General features: G+C 42.2%; 1 pseudogene across 1 annotated transcript; it reads right to left on the bottom strand.

Moving 5' to 3' along the window:
- Window positions 1-2,064: 2,064 nt before the first annotated feature.
- Window positions 2,065-4,618, bottom strand: LOC103711809 (subtilisin-like protease pseudogene; annotated as a pseudogene). The gene has a single exon (XR_015976577.2). The product of XR_015976577.2 is annotated as a subtilisin-like protease pseudogene (transcript).
- Window positions 4,619-8,792: the final 4,174 nt, after the last annotated feature.

Raw genomic sequence — 8,792 nt, 5'->3', positions numbered from 1 at the left:
ATACGTCCAGTATTAACATTGAATCAGATCCTTGAGTCATCTTGAATGACAAATTTTGGGATATTGTGTTTTTTTTTCCTTGTAATAGAGGCTCCTGGTGCTCTTATAGACTTCTTAATTTCTTGCATCCAAAAGACTTTGTTAGAATATGTTATCTGCAAACCATTGCCATTTTCCCCTCCTTTATTCTGAGTATACTTGGACTACTTATTGGGGTTCCAAAAAAGAACAATGTTATATGGATGGCTAGGGTACTTACAAGGCACTTAGGTGATATGGAGTTGCCTAGGCAGAATTGGAGGTAAAGGAGGGAATAAAGAAGGTGGAGGATGGATGAATGTAAAGACTCACACAGATGTGTGTTTAATCTCACATCGGCTATGCAATAGATAGATCCTAAATACCCATACAAGACTAAGAAACCTAAATAACATCTTCCGGCTAATCTTTTTGGATGAGGTTTTGGGTTATTACAAATTATATCAGAGCATATCCGGCCCATGACCTATGTGGACTAGAGGATAGTGCAGCACGATGCTATTTGAATGGATCATGAGCTATGCATTAGATAGATATTAGATATTTGTATTATTGTATAAAGCTAAGGAATCTAAATAACATCTTTCAGCTAATTTTTTTGAGCGAGGTCCTGGGTCGTTACATGGAGGCACCACAGAAGGTCGATGGTAAGGGATACAGAGAGAGAGAGAGAGAGAGAGAGAGAGAGAGAGAGAGAGAGAGAGAGAGAGAGAGAGAGAGAGAGAGAGAGTAGAAGAGGTCGATTAGGAGAGAATAGGGGAGAAGAATGGAGTTGAAAAAGGTGTATGTAGTTGCCTGGTAATTAAGTTTGACCACATGCAGCTCGTCACCCCTTTCCAATTGTCAATAATCTCCCCTCTCTTTCCTCTTTGATTTCTTAATTTGTAGTTCTCTTGCTTAGACTTACTCTTGAAACAGCGAGCATTGCCTCACCCCTCACACCCCACTTCCCCAGAAAAGAAAAAGGTGAACACCAATAAAGCTGAGTTATCTTTGCGCAAGGGCAGATTTCATCAATTGTCTCTCTGGATCAAATTAGAGCAAAGTAATTTTTCTCTATTTGAGTGAAGAACATGAGTTTCACAGCCTAATAATATGCACAAACCTCTTGGTAAGTTGTTAATGCTGCAAATAAATGGATGGTTAAGGTTAGTTTTCTGGTGACGTCCTTGAACTAATTTGATTATCAATTAATTATTTGACTAACAAATTTTTTTTTTTTTGGGTAGTTCGTAGTGACCAAACTCAGTTGAATGTTTGTTTCAAATTTTGAATTATCTTAAATGTTTTTTATGTTTTGTCATTGCATTTGAAACAGCATGATTGTTGAATTTAAAGGATGGCAAAGTGAACACCTTTATCAAATTGATCTTTGTGAGGCTGGAGCATTAGAGTAAGGCTCTGGACTACTTGTTCTGCAATCTAAACTGGATTTTACACTGGTTTGTGATGAACACAACGTTTCCTTCTTTTCAGACTAAACAACTTATCAATGCCAATTAAAATCTGAAAAACCTGTATATATTATGAATATCACTTTGCACTTGATGCCTAGTGAATTCTGCTTGCAAATGCTGTTTTTAGTTTCTGCTGCCACGATCGATAGTTTTTTGCTGTTGATCTCATATCGAGAGCAGCTCCTTCTTGTTCAGCGTCGATATTCCTCTTAATTCCGAAGAATTGGTCAAGCATTGTGGAAAATACATCATAGAGGTGACATTGCTGTTTATATGACCAGGTTGAGTCTCCATTCCAGAAGTACACTAGAAATCGCCAAGGAGGCAAACTGATTAATTAAGAGCACGCGATTAGAACTAGTAAATATTTGCAATAATAAAACCTGATTCATTAGCAACTGGAATTTGATAAGTGCTTTGACACATTTTATTGCATAATGTTCTATAGCTTAGAAATCTATATATGCATCTGGCAAAAGATAATTGCATAATTGCTAAAACCAGTGTTGGTCATGTCTTGCATATGTATTAAGCATAAAGTATAATTAGGGTTTGGGGCTTCACGTTAGAAACTATTATTTTTATTTTCAGGAAAGCTTTACAAAGGAGCTAGATTATAAGCAGTAGCAGTAATTATTATTGAAGGAGGCCAGCGCATAGCATTTTAAAGGAATGTGACTGCAATGGGACTCCTGACAAGGTATTTGCCGGATACCCATTTAAGCTGCCCTTCTACGACTTCTCCTGCGCTCCACTGTTGGGAGCCCTTGTGGCTGAATGTGAGATCGAAACTTTGCTTCTCATCAACCTGGGAGAATTGCAGCGTAGCAGGAGTAACGTCTACACGGACTCCTTCTGGTTCCTCAACTTCGATCGCGTAGACAGTATCAGCATCTCCTACATTGGTCACTGTTCGATTTACCGCCGTCGTCGCGGAAGGTGAAGTTCCAAGGTGAACCATGATTGAAGGGTAGTTTAAGTCTTCTGGACGTATCTGATGGACCTGGGAGCAGTAGACTCTGCCACGAACAATAGCTGAAACTTGCCTGTCTGTGTACCCCAAACCACAGAGGTAATGGACATAATCATAGTAATGAAGATCATAAATCAGGCCTGGATCGTTGGCAGCGACAGGATTGATATGTCCTGAGCCCATGGCGAAGACGCTGGCAGCCGTGTCATTGAACTGATCGGCAATGAGATTCCCGGTGTTGTCGAACCTGCGTGCAGTTGTCATGAGCGCTGATTTGATGGCGGCCGGTGACCAGTTTGGGTGAGTGTTCTTGAGAAGGGCCACGACCCCGGAGACATGAGGCGTCGCCATGGAGGTGCCACTCAGAAAATCGAAAGTCTTGGATGTGCCCGTTGGATTGGGACCGACCTCCCATGGCCATGCTGCTAGAATGTTCACGCCGGGAGCAATGATATCAGGCTTTATGATGCCCCCGTTCCTAAGGCTTGGCCCTCTTGAAGAGAAGGACGCGACTGCCGGCGTCGGACGGGCTCCAAACTGCGAGCCATTGAAAATGATTGTTGCGGTAGCATTCGCCGTACTTCTGAAGTACTTCACGAGCTGCTTTGCAGCACTTAGGGGGAGATTGGAGGCCGGAAGGCCAGGAGTCTCGGCGCCGGTTGTTTCACCTTGATCCCAAACGTTCATGACTATCATGGCGGCCCCTCCGGCATTCCTGATGATGCTGGCTTTTTGGTGGACATCAATGATCGTTTTCCAGCACAGCACAATCTTATCTTGGACGTCCAAGTTGGCCATCGAGACATTGCAACCACAGGCATCAGCTGTCCGTAGATCACACGGGTACACCAGGGGCAACTGCTTCGACTCGAAGGACTCCGGCTGGTAGGCAGACTCTCCAAGCAGTTCCATCCCATTTCCAAGCCTCACGATTGCTTGTATTCTTCTACTCACGGTGCTCGCTCCAACTGTTAGGATCCAAGGAGCATCATTAGCCATGATGCTTTTGAAAGGCCCATCGTTCGCCGCAGCCGCGCAAGGGACGATCCCCCTTGTCATTGCAGCGAATGAGGCCTTGGCAACGCCGTTCTGATAGTCAGGCACTCTGGATGAACCAAGAGACATGGAGAGGATGTCGACGTCGTCGCGGATGGCTTGGTCTATCCCTTTCAATATATCACTATCAAAGCCACTGGTTTTGCCCTGGAAATCATGCAGCACTTTATAGATTGCCAGGTGAGCTCTAGGTGCCATCCCAGACGCCGTGCCGTTGGCGTTGCCAAGAACGTGAGCGTCGTTGACGAAGTTTCCTGCCGCCGTACCGGCGACATGGGTACCGTGGCCATTGTCATCCTGGGGATTCGTCGTCCTTCCATACTTAAACGCTGCAGCCCCAACGAGCTTGTTGTTGCAAAGGGGAGGCCCCCAGTAGCAGTTGCCGGACCAGTAATTCGGGGGTGGCGGCATCCCGTCATCCTGAAAGGAGGGGTGAGTAGGATCTATCCCGGAGTCGATCACCCCGATAACCCTCCCCTGGCCCAACGTGGAGGGATACCAGAGACCGCCCCATTGGTTCAGGCCCAACATTTTTGGCGTGTAGGTTGTTTTGAGAACGTACTCGTTCTCCGGATGCGCCAGCAGGAATCCATCCATGGCTTCCATGGCCTCCACTTCCGCCGGGGTCAGTCTTGCGGCGAAGCCACTGATCACACGGCGATAAGCGTAGAGCATCCGTGGCTCCCCGGAGTCTAGGGTGTTGTTGGGCAGGAAGGACGTGTACCAATTTACTCTGTCCCTGAAGTGGAGGAACTTGGTGCCCTTGGGCTTTTCTACGTGAACGATGTAGGTATGCATCTGGGTAGCATTGGCCACCTGGTCGTTGATGATGGGGAGAAGCTGGCTTTGAGCTAAAAGTAGATGACTGGATGACACGAAGAGGAAGGCAGCGAGGAAGTGGATAACTAGAGATTTCTGATGAGTCTCCATACCCTTTGCCAATGAGCAGTGTGGAGTGCATATAGGAGAAGTGAATGGGGCTGCCTTCTTTATGCAGCCATAAAGCAGAAAGCGTGGGCAAGATAGAAGGGGAAGATATTTGGAGGGACCCTAAATAATTGGTGGGATTATTAAGGAGCCTCAATTATAGGAAAGATACAGACAGAAAAGAGCTCTGGCAGAGATCAGAAAATAATAATAGAGCAATATAGGCATGTTATATATGTAGAGTGTGATGCATTTTTTATATAACAGAAAATTACTTTCTACTGGCCTCTTTCTTGCAGTCATTTGATGATAGAGGTCCATTAATCAAAACTTTGGTCCCTTTTTACTTATTTTTGTCCTTAATCCTTATATAAAACGATCACAGGTTGAGCCTAATATAGATTTAACTATGTCAAACTTAACCATCAATATGTATATGATATAAGACACCAGCTGTGCACATATATAATATGTAATTGAGATCAAAAGATAATCAAAACTTGGTCAAGGCCTAATACTCAAACGGCAGCCAAACCAAAGTAATGAAATAATCTTCCCTAGAAAAATCAAAGAACAGCATGTGATAATTGTGTGAAGGACCCGATGGCAAATTGATATGTGAAAATAGCATGATCGATGATGAAAAGAAGAGTTTAGACCTCCATCTTTGAGTAAGCCTGACAGCTAGTTCCTCACAAGGGTAACCCGATAAATGACAGGCAATTCCTCCCAAGGTATCCAAGGTATTAGATTTCAGGCGACTTGGTCCTAAGATGTAGTCAATTACGGTTCAGGTATGGTGTGGCACTGGGCACAACTTGTGCCCATTTTAGGTATTTCAACATGATTTAGGTGATTTGACGTGTGGTCCGTGTGGTTTGGTGTACTTGTGGTCCTTAACACGCTTTCAGCATGGTTTAGAGGAAGAAGCTGCTCCCTGAATGCAGCCAAGACTGTTCGCAATATGTTTCTCTATTATTTAAGAAGAGGTGGCATGGTCTTTTTTCTTTTCTTTTCTTTTCTTTTTCCGTAAAAGAGGTAATGATTTATCCATGAAGGCGAAGTAAATTACAGTACCCCTTCGTCCAAGTGGATCTTGCATCCAATACACATCCGGCCTGCATATAAATGGATGTAGGTGGTTTACAGTGTAGGTACGTAGCACTTGTGTAAGAGGTGAATTAGAGATAGAAAGTTGGCTTCTAAACGAAGAGAACAACAAATACAAAACTCTTGCATCTCATAATTTTAAAATAATACTAAAAATAAAAAAAAGCCATCTTTTGGTACGACTAGCATTGGATGCCAGAAGAACTGTTCCAAAATAGAAACATATATTAAGAGAAGCCTAATGAATAGGAGATGACAGACACAACTATAGATATATTTCATTCCCCTCCTCATCTAATTTTGGTAAGCTCTCAGTCCCTAAAGTTAGTCTTTTTTTATTCGGTAGACTCAAAAGTTAGTTTTTGATAACAAAAAGCTTCAATCTCTCCTTGCATCTCAAACAAAAAAAATACGGTCATTATGGAATTCGGAACTAAATTTGATCATGTATATCATATGTGCAGATTGTTTAGTGCTAGTTGGCAACCTGGAGTTTTTATGTGAAGGAACGCTGGTTCTATTAGATCTGGCTCTAAAACCCCCATGGCATCTATTTATAATAATTTGCAGCCAGAACTAGAGCCATCCATGCATCTCTTCTGGGCTAAGTCCCCCACGGAGAGAAACTCACAGCATGTCGGCGGATGAAGTATATGGAGGAGTGGGATTTATGATCAGAGACCACCATGGTAGTTTAGTTGGGGCAGGAGGTCGGCGCTCTCCTGATTTGACTGTCATTGAGGCTGAGCTTCGGACAGCATGCGAGGGTATCTTCTATGCAAGGAGGGTACTTGATACAGACAGGATATAACTCGAGGAGAATTTCTCCACAGTGATTGATTGGATACGGGGAGGTGATCGATATGGGGATGGTCATCCACTGATTTGTGAGACTCGCAGATTGGTTAGGAAATTGGCCTCCTTCCAGGTAGCACACGTGTATCGGAAGGCGAACAGAGTTGCAGACTGGGTTGCCTTCTATGTTGCTCGGCACTCCAAAGAGTTTTTTTGGACTACTGACACCGAGATTCTCTCTCCATTGTATCATTTTATTATTTCTGACTTGGCAGGCTGTACCCATATAAGAGCTATATGAATGTCGTTTTCTACCAAAAAAAAAGGGCCCCTCGGAGCTGTTCACCCTAGCGTGCATGTGGACGACGCATTAAAATATTTTCAGCAAAATTAAAGAAAAACAAGAAAGAAAGAGAGAAGTGATTTTATTTTTCTGTTCTATCATATTCAATACATCTCAGAAGTTATATATAGTCGTGTATAAACACTATATAAAAAAATAATATAGACTAATATATGATCATGCTAACGAAGAAAAATATTATGGATGATACAAGTTGTTAATTATGTGATCTTTAAAATCACTCTAACAAGATCATGCTAATAAAAAAATGATATAAATTGATACGGGAGCATGTTAATAAAGAAAAATATTATAGATGATGTAGGTTGTTATGTGATCTCTAAAATTATACTCACAAAAAACAAGACTACTACAGATGGAGAATGTTTTAGACATACAACCATTTTTTTTTTATGACAAGGGAGGCCAATTTTAGACTTACAAGTTCCAGACTACTATGATGTTGAAAAGGGTTTATTATATATAACATGAGTCAAAATACGAAATGAGTATATTCATGGGATTCTCGAAATGAGGATGGCATAGCTGCCATATCAGAAGGTTTTATGGAAATGCTACGCTGCTGGAAACAGGCGAGAACTGCCATTATCAGAATCACTATTTTGATCGCATCAATATATAGGAGACGCGAGCATTGACGATATGACAGTTGGAGAACAATGCTCCGAGTACTTTTCACAAGCAGAAGACAAGCATCGACAGTAATAAGTGGCATCAATAATGGAGATCCAGTTTAAGTGGTTTCACATTTAGAGGGCTTAATAATGCAGAAGCAGATCATGAAGGTTTCAATCATGGGGAAGCCTATGCGGAAGAAGAAGGCAATAATGCTCTGTCAGATAATGTTCATGGCAATTCATGGCATGTCGCATTATAGCCTGAAGGAATGCTATTTCTCAGAAAAATGTTATAAGAATGCTAGATGCAAGAAAGATAGATGCCAGAGATGACCATCGAGCATTAGCTCGGATGGTATTCTCTCGCCTCTTAGACAAGAGGTCGGTGAGTTCTATTCCTAGTGTCAGCCCTCAGTATTTTAGGACTTCGGCCCCCTATTACCCCGGATAAAATGTCCTGGTCTTGGAAGCCTAGGTTAAAGCTTGGGTGGGGTGGGGTGGGATGGGATAGGATAGGATGGGGTCAGTGTAGGGTGGCTCTGGCTTCCCCTGTTTTGGGGGGTAATGTTCAACCAGAAAACCATCCTACGTTTGCTCAAGGCTGTATATTCCCTGCATTAGACTAAGATATTATAAAGTGAATAGGTGATTAATGCAGCATGCTGCCCTAGTGATTGCAATTATAATCCATTCAAATTTCATATCATTTGGCATGAGAAGTACACAAGGACAAGGTTGTTCTTTCTGGCCAAAAAAACATATAAGCTCGTGAAAATTCCAATAATAATGCATATATGTAAAATATAGATAATATCATCCAAACCACTTCCTATAAGAAAATAATGCTATCGACATATGGAAGCGAAGGAACAAGTATTTTAGAGGTTTGATGGCAGTAAAAGGAGAAAGGGTCATAAGGACTCTGGAAAAAGCCAAGGTAAAAATTAATGGCTGTGCAGAATTTTCAAAAATTATGCATGAAGTACTAGCTTTAACTCATATATAGAACCGTCACATTCACAAACCTGGTAGACCTGAGAAGACAGACTATTTGCATAGAAAAATCACTCTTAATGATTATCCAGTTTAAGGGCCACCTTTAAATGTAGGCTACCATGATGAGGAATGGGATGTATCAAGCTGAGGCAAAACCTTCTTCCTAGTCAAGCCTTTAATCAGATAATATCCCTTCGATCAAATTTTTGCCGTAGAGTTGGCTGGGACGACCCCAAAAGGAGCAGCAGGGCCAAATGGATTTCAACACGATATTTCCTCGAAAACATTTCCATATAACCAAAAATAACCCAGGGGACACGTAAATCTTTCTTCTCTCTCTCTCTCTCTCTCTCTCTCTCTCGCGAAACGGACACATAAATCTCTCGCTTCCTCCGCATTACATTCAAAAAGACATCTCAAGGTTTAAGATAAATCATATCTCAGAAGACATCTCAAGG

The sequence above is a fragment of the Phoenix dactylifera genome, chromosome 3 (assembly GCF_051530095.1).
Source record: "Phoenix dactylifera cultivar Ajwa chromosome 3, Ajwa_hap1_PhDact_Kaust_v1.1, whole genome shotgun sequence".
NCBI classification, from domain to species: Eukaryota; Viridiplantae; Streptophyta; class Magnoliopsida; order Arecales; family Arecaceae; genus Phoenix; species Phoenix dactylifera.
Note: the sequence above shows the minus strand (reverse complement) of the source record. Positions and strands in the feature narration are given on the sequence as shown.